The sequence below is a fragment of the Manis pentadactyla genome, chromosome 15 (assembly GCF_030020395.1).
Source record: "Manis pentadactyla isolate mManPen7 chromosome 15, mManPen7.hap1, whole genome shotgun sequence".
Taxonomy (NCBI): domain Eukaryota; kingdom Metazoa; phylum Chordata; class Mammalia; order Pholidota; family Manidae; genus Manis; species Manis pentadactyla.
The window spans coordinates 5,932,199-5,952,397 of NC_080033.1; the positions used below are offsets into that span (position 1 = coordinate 5,932,199).

Genomic DNA, 20,199 nt, shown 5'->3' on the forward strand with positions numbered 1-20,199 from the left:
AGAGAATGGCTTCCACACGTCAGAAAGACCAGCTTCCCTGTGCAAACAGGGCTTGAAGGAAGTGTGCACCCACCTGCTAAGTGCAGAAGGTCTTCCCTGGCATCACATTCTGACAAATGGTTGGGTGGTTTTGAAGAGAGGAGTCTTGTGGGTTCTAACCCAGTGCTGATTTCTAATCTTATTTCTGCCGTAAACTGAATGCCATTGTTTCCCCTCTCTGAACCCCAGCCCTTCATCTTCCATTTGAATATTGCCAGGTACTTTCAACTCTAGAATATTATGTCTCTAGACTTAGTATCTTAGTGACCCTGGAATATACATTCATTTTTATTAGTAGTAATACTATGTTTTCATTCTTTCAATGCCTTTTCATTATGTTGTTGCTATATTCCAGACACCGACATGTTTTCCCAAGTAATGTTTACAATCACCGTGAGAAACAGGTGCTGCTAGTATCTTCATGTTGTAGGCAAGGTGAGTGAAGCTCAGAGGGGTGAAGGACTGAGGGTGGGTGTGCGGCCTGCACTTCCACTCTGCCTATGAGAAGGACCCTGAAAACAGACTGCTTCCTACCTACTGAGCGGTCATTACCCAGAGCTGGACCCTCCTGCTGGCAGTCTACCAGCCTGGTGTGCTGGCCACCCAGTTACTCACTCGTTGGCTCACTGGTCATGGTAGACAGAATAAGGTGTCCATGTCTTAATCCTCAGAACTCATGAATACATTATGTGGCAAAGGGAAATTACAGTTGCAGGTGGAATTAAGGTTGCAATCAGCAACCCTTAAAATAGGCATGTGGATGAAATGAAGGTTCCTGTGGCCGGGATTCTCACCTGGCCGGGGTCGGCTAGCTCACCACACACAGGTGGGCAATGAATTTTTATTGACTCTATATAAAGAGCCCTGCCCAGTGCTCTGGGTGGCACAGTGGCAGGGCTGCTGCAGGGCTGCAGGAGAGCAGAGCAGAGGCTGGAGTGGTGGCAGCACTGAGGACAGAGCCAGAGGATGGCTGTGCAGGCAGAGAGGCCCAGAGAATGGCTGTGAAGACAGAGAGGCCCAGAGGCAGAGACCGGCTTGCTGCATGCAGACTTGCTCTGAGTGGATGGGATTTTAGTGATTGACCTGCCACCGTGGGAACACAGTTGGGTATAAACCTTTTCACCCCAAGAACATTTTACTGTCATTTCTTTGGTCTCATTGAATGCATAGTGAACTTGCCCAGGGCTGAAACCCATTGGCAAGACAAGGCATGTATGGAGGTCCAGTATAATCACAAGGGTCTTTAAAAGTGGAAGCAGGTGAAGAAGAGTCAGTTTAGAGGGACATGCTGTGGAGAGACTCAACCAGCCGCTCTGGCCTTGCAGATGAAGGGGGCGAGAGCCAGGAAGTGCAGGTGGCCTCCAGAAGCTGAAAAGGCGAGGCAACAGAGTCCCAAGGAAGAAGGACAGCACCCCCCGCATCCCCCCAACATCTTGATCGTAGCCAGGTGAGTCTGTCGCCAATCATCCGACCTCCAGATGGTAAGATAATAAATCTGTGTTGTTTTATGCCACTAAGTTTATGGTGATTTCTTGTGGCAGCACAGGAAACTAATACATAGGGTGTGCGCCGGCAGAATTCTCAGAACCCGGAGTGTTGGGGTGCGCTGCCCAGAGGCTCTGCGCCGCTGCAGGTGGGGCAGCAGGGGATTCTAACAGGTGGGACCATTTGGAGCAGGTCGGCAGCAGCCCCAAGGTTCTGTGTAGTTGCCCGATTTAGAACCAGATCTGGCCAGGCGTCGGGGCTCTGGTTGGGACCAGCCTCTAGAAAATGATTGTGCCGGGTCTCCAAAGAAGAATTAGGCAGATTTGAAGGGAAGTAGAATAATGGGGTCCAGAGCTGTGAGATCTAGAACAGTGTTGTCCAGTAGAAACATAACAGTCTATGCAAGTTGGTTTTCAGTCTTCAGAGCATATGTCTTGCACTTTTTCTCTGTCTTCCAAAGTTCAAACTTCTAAAAAAGAAAAGAGTCAGTTTAAGTGTCACTCAAGAAACATTTATTAATTGTTAGTGTGGTTGTTCACCTCAAGTTTTATTTGAGCATTTATTTAACCATATCTTTTTCAAAGACATGTTAGAATGGGTCACAGATAAGGCCCAAAATATAATGCATTCATGGGAATTGTTAAACCTTCTGGTGTTTTGTTAGTTATATATAAAATTTTAGAAGGACTTTTTCAAATGGGAATTGTTTTGGTGTGTTGGCTGGGGGAAAATAAGACAATTGAAATACACATTGTTTGTTTCAAGATGATGGAAACAGAAAACAATTCTCGACAATAAAACATCACCCAAAGGCAAGAATCCAAAAGAACAATAGTGGCTAATAGGCTAACATAATAAATCTAGTCTAAATCCCTTTTGTTACATTTAAACAAAAAGGCAATAATTCTATTTCATAAGATTATCCCTGGGAGTTACACATGAAGATTTTTCTTTTCTAGACAGTATCTGGATTTTCCTCTTCTGTCATCTATTTTTGAAACAATGTAATATCTGGTAACATCTACTTGATCTGCACAATCTGTATTTCATACTCAGAGCAGAACATGTGGCAGTATATAAGAACACAGTGCCACTGTTGTTAAGGATTCTTTTATTTATTGACTGTACTTATAACTTTCTACTTTCCACAAAAGAACAAAATCCAATAAAATTAAAATAAGAAGTTGGGGTAAGGAAAGGAAAGGAAATTGAGAAAGGATTCTATATAACTCCATGGATTAATATATTTCCTGTGACTGATCTTCCATCTTGGCTCTGAGTGTCCTAGCAGCAAAAGCAAAATGAAAAAGTGGAATTTATGATATATAAGGTTCCCAGTAGCAGAAAGTTAGAAAAAACACAATTTTATTAGGGATTTACTCCACAACTACATAGTTTTTCTTGTATTTTTAGGTCATAAAAAGTACTTTCTTATTGCAACCAAATCTAACAATAAATAACCCATCATTATATTCTAAAGTAATAGTTTTCAAATTCTAGCACACATTGGAAATTCCTGGAGGGCCTATTAAAGTGATATCTGAGTCCCATCTGCAGAGTTTTTGAATCACTGTGACCTGGAAATTTTTATTTCTAACAGATTTCCAGGTGATACTGACACTGTTGGACTGGGACCACACTTTGAGAGCCACTGCACTAGAAGTAATAAATAGATACACTTTAGGGGAGACGTTAAGTAAGTGATGGGAAAATGTCTTTAAAAGAAGTTTCATTGCCATTTTGATACGGACATTTCCTAGGAAAGATCTTCAACAAAAGTTAAGGATGCAATTCTGAAGGGCAATTTTACAAATGCTCAGTTAACAGGATCCAACAATGCCCAACACATTTCTGATGTGCCATCTCATTTCAAGGGTAAGGCTTAAATCCCTAAGGGTTTCTAAAAGGAGGTTACTTTCTCTCCCTAACATGGTCCTAAATGTAGGCTACTTTCTTTAAATATTGTTCTTTTTAAGCTGGGCTTTTGATTGAAGCTCCACTTTTTGACCCCTCATGTTTCTCTTAATTCAAAAGATATATGCATGGTTTCCAAGTCAGTGTTGCTGTCTGTACACGCTTGAGCACAAGACTTCCTTTCCTCTGCCTCCAGAAATCCCATTGAAATGATTATACAAGGAATGAAACCCCATTTGCCTAAGAATGACAGAGGCTGCTCTCAGTGGGTCATGAATATCTAGAGGTGGGAATGAAGGTGGAATCACAGTGGCCCCACTTAAAAATTTTTTTTGTTGTTTTGAAATAATTATATTCGTGGGAAGTTGCAAATAAAAAAACAATGTTCAGGGAGATTCCATACAGGATCAGAGAAAGGAGTTACCCCTCACCCAGTGTCCTCCAGGGGTAACATCTTGCATAACTAGCACAACGTCAAAGCCAGGAAATTGACATTGGTCTAATCCACAGAGTTTATTCAGACTTCACCAGTTTTACATGTATTCTGAGTTTGTATGTAGATGTCTAGCTTTATCATGTGTGTATCTTCAGGTAACGACTACCACAATCAAGACGCAGGTGTATACATTATCACAAAGATCTTCCTTGTGCTACCTTTTGTAATCACACCCATGTCATGCTACCCCCTCCATCCCTGGCATCTGCTTATCTGTTCTCTATGTCTGTAATTTTGTCATGGAATCATACAGTATGTACACATGGCTGGGGATTTTCTGCTTAGCGTAATTCCCTGAGATCTCTGATTGGTTTCTGGCATCAGTAGTTTATTCCTTTTCTGTGCTGTGTAATATTCCATGACACAGATGTACCATAAGTTTATCATTTACCTATCAAAGGAGAGTTGGAGGAAGGGGCCCAGAGCACACCTAAGACAAGACAGTAACAGTCGGGTTAAATTTGGGACTTGTTCTTCCCTGGAGCGTCAGCGACATCCCTGGCTTGGGCTCACTAGGTTACAGAGGAAGAAGGGGTTGGAGGAGGAGCAGGAATCAGGGTGAGCACTGAAAGACCTTTATAGAGATTTGGTCTGGGTGTTAGTTCCCCTGAGTAAAGCATGTGATGATCTCCCAGTGGCTGGGAGTTCCCCAAAGAGAGAGCAGAGACCAAGGAAAGAGGAAGTGATCAAAGAAGTAATAGAAAACCATTTTCTAGTGCTGAGTAAAGACACCAGGTAAAAAGCAGGGTGAAAGAATAAAGACCTATAACTAGATACAATCCAGTTACATTTTAAAGCACTAAGGAGAAAGAGACTATTAAAATATTAGGAGAAATTGGGTGAGGTATATGGAAAGTCAGTTTTTGCAATTTTTCTTTAAGTCTGAATTAGTTTAAAATGAGTAATTCCAAAAAATTTCCAGTTGGTTTCCAATTTTCTCTTTATTACAGTTAACTCCATGGAGTACAACCTTGGTAGGTTAGGTCTTGATAGCAGACAGTTTGGTTATGGGTGTTTTAACCTTTATTAATCTGATGCCACTTTGTTACGCATGCCTCCGCTGACTGAGGAATTAGTGCCCAAACCCTGCTCCTTCCTTCACTGTCCCCTTAGTTGCATGGAAAGGCATCATAGTGATTATCTAGGTGGAGATGTTTATTCTATAGAGGAAGAAGCCAAGTTCCACAAAGTACAAGTTAATAATCCAAGGTCACAGAGTCAGGAAGTCTGATTCTCAAATGATGGGCATTTCACACAGTACCTGAGTCACAACAAGCCCATGGGGTGCTTGCATTTTGTTTGAATCACACCTCTGTTAATCACGTGATAGTGCCTAAATCCATGAAGTCTTCCCTGATTTTTTTCTGTGCTCTCTCGATATTTTTTTGTGCTCTGAATGCCCTTGTAGTTTTCCTGAGCATTAGAGTTATTAATGTGCATTGCAATATAGTGAAGGATAACTTCTCATGTTGCATAGCACAACTGCACAGAGCAAATATTACAGTGCCTTATACTTCATTGGATTTGAATTAATGTTAATTCATCCAGCAGGTATTTAATGAGTGCCTACTGTGTACCAGGTGCTAATTAAGGGGGTATACATTGAGCAAGATAAAGTCTTTGCCTTCACGGAGAGACAGACAATGAACTAAAAAAGATACTATCAGACAGGTAGAAATGCACAGAGAAAATTAAATTTGAGCAGAAGGTGATTAGCTCGCTATTTTAGATAGGGCAGGCGAGCAAGACACGCCATATCCGGCAAGAAAATCTGTGGTTGTCTTATCACCTGTGGGCCCCCTTTGCCATGAAGATTCAGAAATGTGTAATCATTTCTCATTACTTTAGCCCTTTTAGCACTCCCTTTGGGAAAGGTAATTGGACTTGGAGTATTCCAAGACCTCTTTCAGGGCTGGAGACCCAGGACAGGAGACACTGCAGAGCAGCAGTGAGTCTTCCGGGAAACATTAGGGGCTCCTGGGAGGACTCGGATTCTCAGATAGAAAATTACCATTCTCAGGAAAGCGTCTCCATAAACTTGTTCCTTCACTCCCACTGTGGCACAGTGTGTGGGTTTGTGCATTTAGACGTTAACTGTGTGTCAAAGGTGGGGCCTGAAGGTGGTTCACTGATTCCTATCATTTCTGGCTCAGTTTTCACCCCACGACCTTGGCTGATAAGGTCATGGAAAGAGAAGTGGTGGAAAGGAAGGAAGCAAAAGGCAGCTCGGCAGGTGCTTGGGCTTTGCGGCTTGGTTTTCATTGTTTCAAAAAATGAGATACAGGTATTCGTATCTTTCCATTCCCTTCCCTCTCCTTAGCCTGCTGATGTCTTTCCTCCCCATTGCATGTTGTTACTCGGGAGATGCTCTAAGACGTCAGCCAGCATCCCAGTTGAGTTTCCAGATATCACCTGCCCCAACAGCCATCAGCAAAGGCATGAAAGACCAGCAGAACCACCACCCTAGCCAAGCCAAGCCAAGCCACAGAATCCTGAGAAAGACTACAGGAGCCGTTTTAAGCCACTCAGTTTTGGAGTGACTTGTTACGTAGCCATGGGTTACCAGAATAGGCTATAAACTTCGTTTTCCCACTCCATGAGCCGCTGAGATGGAATTGTGCTTTGCAGTGTTGTTCTGAAAACAACAGCAAAAGTGGTACCAGTGCTTTGTGCTGGATGTCAGCTGGCGCCAGAAAGCCACAGGGCAGCCTGCAGAGGGGAGGACGCAAGAGCTGCCCTTTGCCACGAGCAGGATACTCCGATGGATGTTGAAGCTAAAGCCAGTTCCAGGACGGCGTATTTAGACAGCTAAGAAGCGTTGTCTGGTTTGAGGAGCACCTGGGGAGAGGTGCTGGACAGTGGGGCATGACTGCTTCTGCTAGAGGAAGGGTAGGGGGCAGGATAGAATCCTAGACACCATAATTAGAGGATATTGTTCCGGAAATCAGTATACACAAATAGAGGCTAAAGATAGTTGAGCACTCTTTGCTGAGCCCAGCTGCTATCAGGGCATTTGGCTCATAGCCTGGGACACCCCCAGCCCCCATTTTCATGCTTTTTCTCTCTTCAATGTTAGATTCCTTCAGTGCAGCAGCTATGCATTCTTCTTGTTTCCTTTAAATCCAAGCTGAATCATGCCTTTTTTGATGGAGCCCTGAGGTTTCAAGGTTGTTATGGGATCTAATTAACTGGGAGTTGCTAGCAATGTGATCCTCCGCACAGAGAAAATAGCCACCACATAACACATAACCACAGCTTTAACGAGCTATCACATGGATGATGAAACAATCTGAGGTGGTTGGGGGCAGCACTCACCTCCACAGGAAAGCATGAGGCACGAGTTTCTATTTCCTCAAGTATTATCTCACTTTGTTCTCATAATAACATCACAGGCCAACAGAGAGAGTAGAAGTCACCCTCCCTCTTTCTCTACCCACCCGCTTACCAGCTTCCCCCGGTGTGTCTGGGTCTGTGTGCGCACACGCCTTCATTCGCTCCATCCATATGTGTGCAGTGTGCTCTCATTCATATGTATGCAACATACAGGTTGGTGACTTGTCCAGCTCTCCTTTCTGGGCTCTGTGTGTCCATCCCCGCCAACTCCTGTGGATTTCATTGCTAATGGCTCATGGCTGGCCTCCTCCCCAGAATTATCACCACCTAAGAATGGCCTCTTTACCCAGGAGAAATCACTGTTTCCCTCGTGGATACAGCCCAGTGCCTAATAAGGGGTTTTAAAAAAAAACACTGACCCTCTTGTCTCAAGGTGGGGACTATTCTGACATACAAATCTGTGTGTTGTATTCCTGTTCTGTTTATTCTTTGGTCATGAGTCAGGCTAAGGCTGTATTTTCCCTGGACTGGATTCTTGTTCAACACTTTCCCCTTTTCTCACTTGCTTCCCCTCCCTGACCAGTGTGTCTCAAAGAGAACCCCTCAGTTAATCCCATACCTCTGACACCCTGTCTCAGGCTTTGCTTCTAGATAACCTGATCTTTACACACACACACACACACATACACTCTCTCACTCATGCACACACCCACACCCACAATACACATGTCTACACACCATGACTGTTTTGCAGATAATAAAATTGAAGCCACTGAAGGTAAAAATGACTTGACCAAGTTCACACATTGCGCTAATGTCAAAACTACGACTAGGAACCTTTTATTCTGAAGTCAAATCTTGCCTTTGTTTCAAACTAGATTGGCGGTAGCATCCAACAGTCATCATTCATTGACCCGTGGCTTTTTGGAGTTGATTGTGTATAGGGGAACCATAGTTGAGTTTTTCAGCTCTGCCAGGTGTGTTTTAAGTAAAGAAATCTTTCTCTGGTGGCTTCAGTGGGGAAGTGAATATAGGTAACCTACCCAAATGATGGGTCATAGTTTTAAGTAAACTTTGCTCTGCGGAGTGAAGTGAGAAATGTGCTGGCAAAGAGAGATGCTATCTGTCCCCAAGGTCAGACATCTCTCAACCTGCGATGCATGGAAATTGTGGAATGGGGCTGTCGGAAATTTTACACATTCATAAATATTGATAGGCTGACAAAGAATTTTAATTTTGAGATGTCTGACTCTGATTACTTCTGAAACATAAACACCTTTTAATTCTCCCCGCAGGCCAAAGATCAAGCTTTGGCTGTCGCCTTTCAGATAAGGCCCCTGACTGTTCGATGTAATCCGGATTTGTCCACATTTCTGCCCAGGGAAGCTGACCACTCAGCTGTCAGAGGAAGGAGACGCTGGCTCTTGCCTGGGGGCTCCTTGTTCATTCTGTTGTGTTATCCTCAGCCCAACCCTGGGGGGCGTGTGTGCTCTGCCCAGGAGTCTCCCACCTGGGTTGGGGTAGGTGGGGTTCTCCCGAGGAACCCTTCCCTGTCCTTTTTTGGATGAATTCTAATATTCATTTCTTTTTTTTTCACTGAAATTTTTTTTATTGTATTGTGATAAGAGCATTTAACATGAGAACTACCTTTGACAGATTTACACAGTAGTAGAATATGCTCAGCCACAGGCGCAGTGTTGAACAATAGACCTCTAGAACTTGGTCACCTTGCATTACTGAAGCTTTAAAGAGCCCCGTTCCGCTCTTTGCTTCGATGAGTTTGTCTACGTTAGACGCCTCATATAAGAGGACTCATGTTTGTCAAAACAAAACAAAAGACAAGCGCCGCTGAAAATGCGGACCAGTTGGAGCCCTTATGCACTGTGGATGCACATGCGAAGGGCTGCAGCTGCTGAGGAATACAACACGGAGGCGCCTCAAAAAACTTCAGCAGAGCTCTGCTTCTCCAGCACTGCACCCGAGCAGCTTCTCGCTGCGCTTGGAATGAAACGCAGCCTGGTGACTGTGGCCGCTAACCTCGCACAGCGTCTCTCTCTCTTCTCTGTTTCATCACGCGTTCTCCTTGCCCACTGCTCCAGCCCCCCGAGGTCTTTGCTCCCCTAACACCCAATCCGCTTCCTGTTTGGGGTCTTCCTGGGATGCCCCGCCCCCTAGATCTGTTCTTACTCGTAAATGAAAGCTCGCCTCCTCCCAGAGGCCTTTCCTGACCGTTATTGTTAGTCTGCGTCAGAGTGTCTGCTTCCCATTTTCCTGCAGGCGTTTTATCATAAAATGCAGATACTTATCCGCTTCTTTGGTTGTCATGGAAGTAAGGACCATGTCTGTCTCGTTTCCACCGTGTGTTTTCCCTTTCCTGCTTACTTTTGGGTTATTTGAACATTTAAAATAAATTATGTACCTTTTTCCCCCCACTCTTTTTTAAGCCTCTTATCTCTTTTGTCTTTGTCAAGTTTTTAGGAGTTCTAATATGTACTACATACATATTTAGCTTTCGACTATCTACTAAAAATCAACATTTTACCATCTACATGTATTGAAAACCCCAGGAGACAATGTTTTAGTTTTTCTTTCAACCTTCAAATGTACTTTAAGGGACTCAAGAGAAGAATGGCCTATTATATTTATTCTTTCCTTTGATCATTTTTCATTACAGGTATTCCAAATTTCTATTGGATATCATTTCCCTTGTCTCTGAAGAAATTCCTTTAGCAACTTGGTTAGAGCAGGTCTGTTCTAAACAATTTTTTGTAATTTTTCTTCATCTGAGAATGTCTTTATTTCACCTTTATTTCTGAAGGCTATTTTTGCTGGATATGGAATTTGTATTGATAATTCTCCAATTTCAAAACCTTAAAGATATTTTGCCACTTCTCTATGGTTCTGTGGTTTCTAATTAGAAATCTGAAGTCATTTCAGTTTTTTTCTTTTCTAGATAATTCATTTATTCTTTGTCTTTAGTTCTTAACGGTTTGATTCTGCTAGGTCTTGGTGTAGATTTATTTTGACTTATACTTTTTGGAATTTACTCTGCCTCTTGAATCTGCAAGTTGTGTCTTTCACCAAATTTGGGACGTTTTCAACCATTATTCTTTTAAATATTTTCCAGTACTATACTTTTCTCTTTTTTTTTTTTTTCTGGGATTCTGGTCACATGAATGTTAAAACTTTTGTCAATCTACATAGGTCACAGATGCCCTGTTTCAATTTTTTTTCAATCTTTTTCTCCATTATCAGATTGGATAATTTCTGTTGCTCTATCCTTAAGTTCACTGAGTCTTTCTCCTGCCACCTTCATTCTGCTAGTAAGTTTATCCAATGAATCTTTATTTCGGTTGTGCTTTTAAGTTCTAAAATTACTTGATTCTTCTTTGCATCTCTTATTTCTTTGCTGAGGCTTCCTATATTTCCCTTGGTTTCAAAGTGCTTATAGTTGCTTGTTCAAGCATTTTTATACTAGCTTTTAAAAAGCCTTTTTCAGACAATTTCAACATTTGTATTAGCTCAGTGTTGGTGTCTGTCAATGTTTTTTTTTTCCCATTTGAGTTCAGATTTTGCTGATTTTTTAACATGCTAAGTAATTTGGGATGGTATCCTGAAACCTTCTTAATGTTATGTTGAGAGACTCCGGGTCTTTTCTAAAATCCTTGGCGAGTGTTGATGTTTTTCATTTAGTGGTCAGTTGACCTGTTTGTGGTCAGGCCCAAGTCCTATCGCACATTCTGTGGGCCGGGATTCTAGTGTTCTTCGGTCTTCAAGCCTTGTCAGGGCTGCCATTGGGATCTGCCCTGCCTGTGCGCCACCTAGTGGTCAATCTGGGCCAGGCAGGTGGTGTGTTCATTGATCCCTGGCACGCTGAAGAGGATCAGATGGTACCTGCCCTGTCGGGGGGTGAGTGTGAGTTCATAAACACACGTATGGTCCTCCTTTTGGTCCTCTGACTAGAAAACTGAGGATTAGTCACTTCGGTCGTCTGTGTCAAAGGGCAGTGGTAGGAGAATCAGAGAAAAATGAAGGTTCTCTCCACTCTCTCGGGTTTGTGACGCCATCAAATTGACAGAAGCATTCTTCTCCCCCGGAGTTTTGGCTCTGTGGGCTCCTGTTACTGGTCAGTGGCGCCACCCTTACAACATTGATATTGGACGTGAGAATACAGAGAAAAGAAAGAGAAAACAAAATGGGAAATTTCCATGCTCTTTCTGAGTTAGAAGTTCACTTTTCAGGGCCTCGGGCCAGAAGGAGGTGGCTTCTCCTGCAGCTTTGTCTGCTCTGCTCTGGTGCCCACGGCAGGTCTAGAGGGCTGAGTTCAAGCCAAGGTATACGGGAGGGGAAAACCGTGGGAAACCCACCACCGGTTCAGCCGTACTTCAAGTTCTGACCTTCTTCCCCAGTGTGTGTGCCCAGCATTTACTTTTCAGAGTCCTCGAAGGGCTGCTTCATGCATTATGTCCCTGTTTTCTCGCTATCGCCAATGGGAGAGGCAGGGTGTGGTGTGTTTCTCCCATCTTATCTGGACCAGAAATCCTTAGTTTTTCATTTAGGCAGGATACACAACCTTCTGGTGTTATTTATTGGTTGTTCATCAATCCAGAGAGCTGCCCTACTTTGTCCTTGAGGAGTGGAAGGAAATGGAGTCCCCTAAAAAGACCTCTGGTCTTGGAAGCTGTGAGACCTGAGTTCTCATTTTAGGGCTTCTGTGGGATAGTCATGTCACCCCAGACAAGTTAACACGTTTGGGTCCGTGTGTAAAATGTGAACACTGTTATATTCTCTCTGAGATTTGTCCCCCAGCCAGGGTCATTGTGATGATCAGATAAGGTAATGGACGTGATGACACTTTGAAAAGCACCAAGTGGTATATGGGGAGAATGAAATGTTCCCCTGTGACCTGTGGAAAGTGAAGAGAAGTGTTGTAGAGAGTAGGGCTGCTGGCAGCCCCACAGGATGGAGGATCAAGCCGCTTGTTTTTGCTGTCGGGCTGCCTCACCAGGACCCTTGTCCACCTGTGCACGCTCTGTAGCATCGTTCCCAGGCTACCGTCCTTCCTTCTTGAACTTCCGTCCTTGCTCAGATTTCTGTGTAGCATAAGAAGCATTGTTGGTGATTAAAAGCTACCAGACTAGAAATCAGAAGTGTGGTAGGATGTAATAAGGATAGAACAATTCTATCTAAATGGCCTACTTGTGCATGAATTGGAACAATGCTGACTCTCATAGATGGATAGTCTTAGATGATATACAAAACTCTCAGACTATATGCAAGACTAAAAAATTAAGAGAACAGCTAGCGTTCCCAATTTCCATGTAAATATTGGGAGTGTATATTGTTACTCTCAAAAGTATCCTTTGAATTATCAATATTAAATCTAAGACAACTCTAATAAGAAAAAGTAAGGGAGTAGCTGTGTAAAGCCTGGCATGTATAGACCATGGAATATGGTATGATTAATCTTAAATAAATTTGTTATATCCACATTATTAAAAACTCAATGTAGTTTAGCAATCAGCTTTCTGCTAAGTTTTGCAACTTTGCCAAGGTCACAGATTGTTGTACCTGATGGTGCTGATGTAGGAAATTACTTAAAAGAAATCTGGAAGAAACAGTTCTTTTTTTTTCACAGAAGTTATGCCACTCCTTTGTCCCCATTCATATGTGACATCAGTAAGGAAAGTAACAAATTTGTACCATACCCATGTTTCAGCACTCTGAGGCTTGGGCTATAAGAGTGACACTTCATATTGCTTTTATTGCTGTTATTTCTGTACAGTTATTTTCAAAGTTTTTTACTTTGAAGTTACTTTCTGTCTTCGATGTATTCTTTTTTCTTTCTGGAACATACAGGTCATGGAAATAACTGTAACAGAATAAATTCAATGATAATAATAACCCCTGCTCGTTACTAAATGCTGACATTATGCTCAATGCTGGGCCAAATGCCTTGGCAGGTGTGGCCGGTAGCAAGTGCCAAAAATAACAGTTTCAATTTTTGCATGGACTGGATAATGTCACTTCTTCCCCCAACGCAGCCCGTCACATCTAGACCCCTTCTGGAGGCAACAGTCCAGCAGGACTTGAGGCACATTGCAGAAGGCAGCCTTTTGCTTTCATTGCCCACTGAAGTTTCCAGTGAAAATTAAAGATTAACAATGCAAGTATCTAAAAGTCAGTAAAAAGAAAAGGCCAAGACTCAAACATTTGTCAGCAGTGCAAAGCTTTGGACTGAGCAAACAGCTATGGACAGGGAAAGCTGATACCAACACAGTAAAAACCAAGGGCTAACCTTCCATGGTGCATCTGGGCTGAGCTTCCAGCACATGATGAATGACTACCTTGTGCCGGCAGGTCACTGGGGAGTGCCTGGGTCTTTCATGTGTGGCTGGGACAGCTGTGGGTAATCGGCACCTGTGGATGACCCAGCTGAGAGAAACACCCAGAAGGAAGGCAGCTGCAGCCCCGGAGGAGTCAGAAGAGAGATGAGTATCACGAACCAGTTCACTCCTGGATGACATCTTTGTGGGATTTTCAACTCAACAGAATCAGCTCTTTGGCTTTTGATGTCTCCTTGAAATGAGGTCATTTTGTGTCCGATTTGCTATTTACATGAGGGCAATTAGTGGTCACTGTCCATCTTCGTGTCATCAAGCCACACGAGATGGACATGGCTGACACTGCCTCGTCCCTTTAGGAAGAGGCTCAGAGAAGCTCAGTAAGTTGTCCAAGGTGGCAGAGCTGGTAACTGGCCGAGCTGGGCCTTGAACCCAGTTCTGTCCAGTTCCAAAGCTTGTCATGTGATTGGAAGTGAACCATAGCTTTTGATGAATATAATAGTTACTGCTTTCTTATATTAAAAGCTATTGCATTTTTTACTTAGGGGAGACTTTGGGGGAAGGGTAGGGTGTGTCTCTTTACTCTGAGACCCCAAAAAGGGCCCCATGCTAGCCTCTGTTGCCCTTCCACTTTTGGCCCAATATCCCCAGTTGGATCAGAAACCAGTGGAATAAGTTTCCCCCCATTGTTTAGAGAGGGAAACGCCTGCTGAACTCTGACAACAGTATCAACGACTGCCAGAGACCCTCAATTTCTTCTTCTCTCCAGAGTCCTCTGTAAGTTTCCACTGAAAACTGTCTCCTCATCAATATTAATAATCCCTTGACGTCGTGCACACTTTGTGTTGGTCAGAATGCTTTCATATGTATGAAATTTGCCTTCATATATGTATATGCCTTCATTTCATCCTTAAAATCACCACTGGGAGCTGTCTGCTTACCAAGCACCGTGTCACGTGTGGCAGACGTCAGGAGACTGAGAGCAACCACCCTGCCCTCCAGGGCGCAGTCTCCTCCCTACCCTGATCTCCAGAGGTGGCCGGAGGCCGCTGCCCTTTGGTACTCGGCCTCCGTTGCCTGGAGACACTTTCTTCCCTCACCTTCTACCCCTTCCGGTCACCCCTTCTCCTCTCTCAGTGCTCTTGGATTTACGTTCCCTTAACCTTTACCTGCTCATGTTCATCCTGGGCTTTCGCTCCTGCTCCATCTCTTCCTGGTCTGCCTTTCTGCCACTTTTTGGCCTGTCCAAACTAGACCCATCCTTTCCACTCCAAGGAAGAGTCTCCTCTCCCCCATGACAGTGATGCAAGGATTGAATATTCTGGAATCCTCTTTTCTTCTCTAAACTTTTATTGCATTTGTTGTCAATGTCTTATATTTGGTACTTGGAATCTAATGCTATTAGACATAAGCACATTTTTTCCTCTGTCTATAGTTGGTTTTATGGCATGTCTATAAACGTGGAAAGGGAAAGCCCATTGATAAGTACTCCAAGTCAAGATATTAAAATGTTGTTCAACATGCACAGTATTTGCGGGAAAGAACACTTGGAATAATGCAGAGACTTGTAACAGATTTAACACCAAAATGTGTATTGTTTAGCCAGCAAAATGTTGGTATACACACTTAAATTGTTCCTAAAAATCACTTGCCAATATCAAGATAGTGGGAGATTTGACATAGCATCCAGACCTCTGGCTGCCGTTGAAGGATCGGAAGTTCCGATGGCACTTAGCCGATGGTCACCGTGCAGAAAGTAAGCCGAGGGTGAGATGCAATTGCCCTGAGACTCGGGCCTCCTACTCCCCACTCCGTGCCCCCACCCCGACCCCCTGTGTCCTCAGTAGGGAGGTGGTGAGGGCCGGTCGCCATTCTTCATTATGATCACCCTGAATATTTCTCACAACAATGTTAAAAGGCAAGTGAAGCATTCGTTAACTCTGACTCTGTCTGATGAAAGAGAAATTAGCCTGAAAAGGACTATGCATTTGGGGAAAAATGAGATGGAGAATTATTGTTATTATTATTACTATTATTATTATTTTGGCAGATGCAGACAATATAATTGTGGGTTTAATAACCAGGTGTCTGTGTAGAAGCAAGAACAAACACAAGTTGCCATCACGGAATAAACCCGTCCCACTGTGCTCAGCCAGCGGGCCCCTGCAGGCGCCTGAGGCGGGGAGGAAGGCCTGAAGGTCACACTGGTGTGTGACCCTGAATGGGTCACGTCTTCTCTCATTCCTTCTCCTGGAATAATGTCTGCAGGGCAGCGACACACTGACCGGCAGTCAGATGCGTGAGGATGGGGTTTTGTCTGTTCCGTGTGATTCTCATGCCTAGAACAGTGTACTTATTACACACGCATGGGGCTTTGTAAACACGGGATGCATGAATGCCATTTAAGAAGCACATAGCATAAAACTTGGCTCATAGGAGGCCATTAGCAAATCTCAACATGTTTCTAGGAGTTAATCATACTTGACGTGAAGGGCAGAGCTGGTCTTTTCTTCCTAGCACCTAGGCCTGCCACACACTAGGTGATTCACACTCATTTTTGAATGAATAGATAATGTCTAAAAAACTCCAGCATTCAGCAATCTTTCTTAAACAGTGTGGCATCCATTTCATTGGCTGCTATTTTGATTTGGCCTTTTTTTTATTCTCCCAGGGTTGGAAGGGTTGCTCCAATCAATGCTCAGTATGGTATAGGTCTGTTTCCTTTAGTTCTGAGAGATGGCTGGTGGAGGGTGGTATCATCTTAAAAATGCTCATTTTACTTTTTGAAGGTCTTTTTCTTTTTCCCAGCTGCCCTTGACTTCCTCCTACAATATACCAGCTGGCAGATGTGGTATAGATAAGGTGTAGCTGTCATAGGCATCTTTGAAATGAAGGCCCAGAGTGGGCCAGTTAACCCACCGAGCCTTAGGCTTTATTATTATAACCGAGCCCCAGTGTTGTTTCCCTGGAAAGTCAGACTTGAGCAGTGCGGTCAGGCCAGTCATTATTTGGCAATCTTGGCTACTCTCTGGGTGTCCTTTCTTACTCAACATTAATAAGTGGACTTTAAAATAAAGGTTTCATTACCATGTTTGTGAAAGGGGGAAAACATGAGTCAAGATCTGCCTGAACATCTCATGCTTAATACTAAGTGTGCATTAACGTTCAGAGCCCCCAGAGGCTCTGTAGTTACCTTCCCAATGCTCTCCAGCTCCTCTGTGCTTGGACTTTGATCTCCAGCATTTGGGGCTCGAAGGTGGCTAGTGGGATGAGGTGTGTGGGGTGCCAGGCTTTGTGCTGGGAAGTTTCACACATGCTGACTTGTTCACTCACACCAGTTGCTGGCCTCACGATGACTTGCGATAACTTTCTCCAAAACCACTTTGAGTTCCCCTTTGCACTTTGGTTGCAGCTCAGTTTTATTATCTCCCAGGAAAATGCATTCCAGACACTCACGGTTTGTGAAGATGGCCTCATAGGAATGTTTAAGCTCTTAAAGACGAGTAGTTACTCAATTGTTTTTATATATTATTCTCAAAGTAGGTGGTAACCATGGTGGGGGTGGTTTGCACAATTTGCGTGGCCTGGGATATTCATGAGCCATTAGTTAAATATTTGTGATGAATTTTCTTCCATGCAAGGCTTCCTGGGGTAAAGGGAAAATGGTGTGGACACATAGTAGGTAGTCAATAAATACTTGGTACATATTTCTAGGTAATGTGCTTTTAAAAAAAATTAAAACAATAATTGTATTCCTTGTGGATCATCTGACATATGTAAAAATATAATCACTTATTCAATCAACAACCATTAATGGAACACTTACTATGCTCCCTGCTGTGTTCCAGGCACCGGGAATGTAACAGTGAACAGCAAAGACCGCCTGTCATGGAGTTAACATTCTTACTAGGAGAAACGCAAAACAATTCTAAGTTATGATGTTACCTGCCTTTTTTTAGAAATCTTTTTCTTCATCTAAGTGCTATGAAGGAAAAATAAACCCAAACCAAGTGATTGAGATAGAGACAGGACGACGTAACCCCATACCCCTTAAAGAACTACTGCTAATATTCTGATGCATTTGCATCTGGTGATCTGTCTCTGGATTTCATGCGAGTGAATATATGCTAACATCGGGATTCCATTTTGTTTCATTTTATTTCAATTAATGACCCATGTTAGGCTGTCGAACAAGGTGAGTATGTGAATGCCAGCTTGGGTTTTCATGCTTTCCTAGATCAGAGGAGGCAATGTTCCCAGCCGAGTACCTTCTGCCCTCCCGGCTTCCCCTCATTCCTCTGGCCCACGATCCCAGAAGAAAGCCTGGCCTGGGCCCAGTGCACCTGGGACAGGCAACCTGGGGCACGGGCGGCTGAGCCGGGCCACACAGACACGCTCTCCCCCACCATCCCTGATCTCCAGACTGTGGTCCTGCCATGGCTGTTTTCAGCTGAAATAGCATGAAAAATGAGTGCTTGTGGTGTTTGCAATATAAATAGTGGAGATGCCACGGGAATTCGAGCACTCAGGGATGTGCTTTCTTTCAGGGCTTTGTATGTCCTGAGAAGACCCTTGAGTTCTGCCCCCTCAGAGGAGGGAGGGGCTGACAGTGTCCCCCAGGCAGAGGGCTCCATCCAGTGCTGCCAGCCCGGGACTTGCCGGGCCACCCAAGCCAAGAGAGTGAACTATGGAGCCATAGTCAGTAGACTTTTCTGTAAAGGGCTAGATCATAAATATTCTGGGCTTTGCAGACCATATGGTCTCTGTCACACCACTGAGCTCTGCTGTCATAGCCCAGGAGCAGCCATGGACAATATGCAAGCAAACGGACATGTCTTTTTTCCAGTAACACTTTACTGATAAAAACAGGTGACATGCCAGATTTGGCCCATGCACTGTAGTTTTCAGTCACCTACTCTGAGCCAAAGGGCGTATGATCCCACCTGGGCCTCACTGCTTACCTGCTGGAATGGTAGGTGGGTGCCCAGCTTTCTCATCTGTTAACTGGGTCCATCAAAGCACCTACCTCATAGTTCTTGTGACTCTAAAGAGGGTAATAGGTGAAGGGCTCCAAATACACAGTCTCCCCTGTGGCACTCGACCAATCCTTGCTGCATCCCGTCTCTCCCTCTGTCCAGAAGGCTCTCACCTCTGGGAAGATTACTCCTTCCAGCCCGAGAAGGCATTTTCCCAGAACTCTGACTCACTCTCTCCCAAGATGCAGGTCTTTCATACCCATACATCTTGTATTTTGTTAAGATTAAGGGCCAATCTGCCACTAAACATTTCCCGGTTTCTCTCTTGCGGGCTGTCTTCCCCTCACTTCTATGCCTCCCTTTTCCCAGCACTTTAGCTGCCCTTTTGAATGGTACTCATTCTTTTTTATACTCACTCATTCAATCATCAAACACAGGACAGTGTCTGTTCTTCCCCTGACTCAGGGCTGCTTTCAGCATGATCTTCAGTAGCACTTTCACTTAGAAATTAACACTTGTAGATCATTGGCCCGTGGAGCTCAGGGATCATCCTGCTCCATCTGTCCTGGTGCCTCAAAGCCTTGCATTCAGCTTGGCTAAAATATGTGCTGACTAAAGCATTTTATACTGAGTGACAGAGGCCTGAAGACTGTTTCTTACACTCACTATTCTTACCATGGAGCCTTGCACACAGTAGGCATCAAATCAGGACATGCTGGTTGAGTGTTGCCTCTGTATCTTTTACGCAGCCTATAATGGCATTTCTTTGTTTGAGGAACTTGGTTGTCAAATGATATTCGTTCCTTTCACCTTTAGCCTCATGAAAGGACTGGCTTCTGGTGGAGAAGGAGGTTCTGCCCCTGGAACAGCAAGAGCCTGAAGGGGTGCGGGCTGTGGGGCGTGGGGTGGGTGTAGAGCGTGGAGGGCAGGGGAGGTGTGGAGTTCCATCTGGGAGGCCTGTGAAACCAGACAGGATGATAATATACCTGTATATCTAAATTATTCTAATTATATCATGATGAACCCTGTATATCTAAATCATTTACATTTCCCAGGCATGACAGCAGACGCCTGCAATCAGTCTTGGCTGCTCTGCTTCCCTTCCGGCTGACCTGGGAGGTTTTCTGGAATTCAGAGAAGTGCCCCGTGCCTGGCGTCCATGAGCTCTGGGTTCGAATCCCAGCTCTGTGATTTTTGAAAGGTTGCTTTGTCCAGAGGGAATCTCAGTTGTTTTCCCATCTCTCCTATGGGAGTAATAAAACACCCATCTGTTATACATCTGTTGTATAAAAAATTTTTTGAAGCACCACACAAATAGGAAATGAGTTGCATATAAAGTGCCGTGACCTGCATGCAGCAGGATATCAGTAAATGCTGGCCATTTTCCTTTCCCCTGTCCTGTTTACAAGGATTTGAATCCTTCCTTATCCTACCCCTTCAGGAACTGCTCTGGGAGACACTGGCTGTTTAGGAGAAGAAATGATGCTTGGATGAGCTGCTCACCTAGAGTTGCTCAGCCCGGGCGCTGTCGCCATTTGGGTCCAGACCATTCTTTGTTGAGAGGACTGTCCTGTATCTTACAGGGTGTTCAGCAGTATCTCTGGCCTGACCC

General features: G+C 44.1%; 1 long non-coding RNA gene across 1 annotated transcript; it reads left to right on the forward strand.

The window, feature by feature from the left end:
- Positions 1 to 265: 265 nt before the first annotated feature.
- LOC130681078 (uncharacterized) lies at positions 266 to 19,818 on the forward strand. The gene is made up of 3 exons (XR_008994148.1): positions 266 to 1,146; positions 1,365 to 1,486; positions 19,643 to 19,818. It is a non-coding gene; the product is annotated as an uncharacterized LOC130681078 (long non-coding RNA).
- Positions 19,819 to 20,199: the final 381 nt, after the last annotated feature.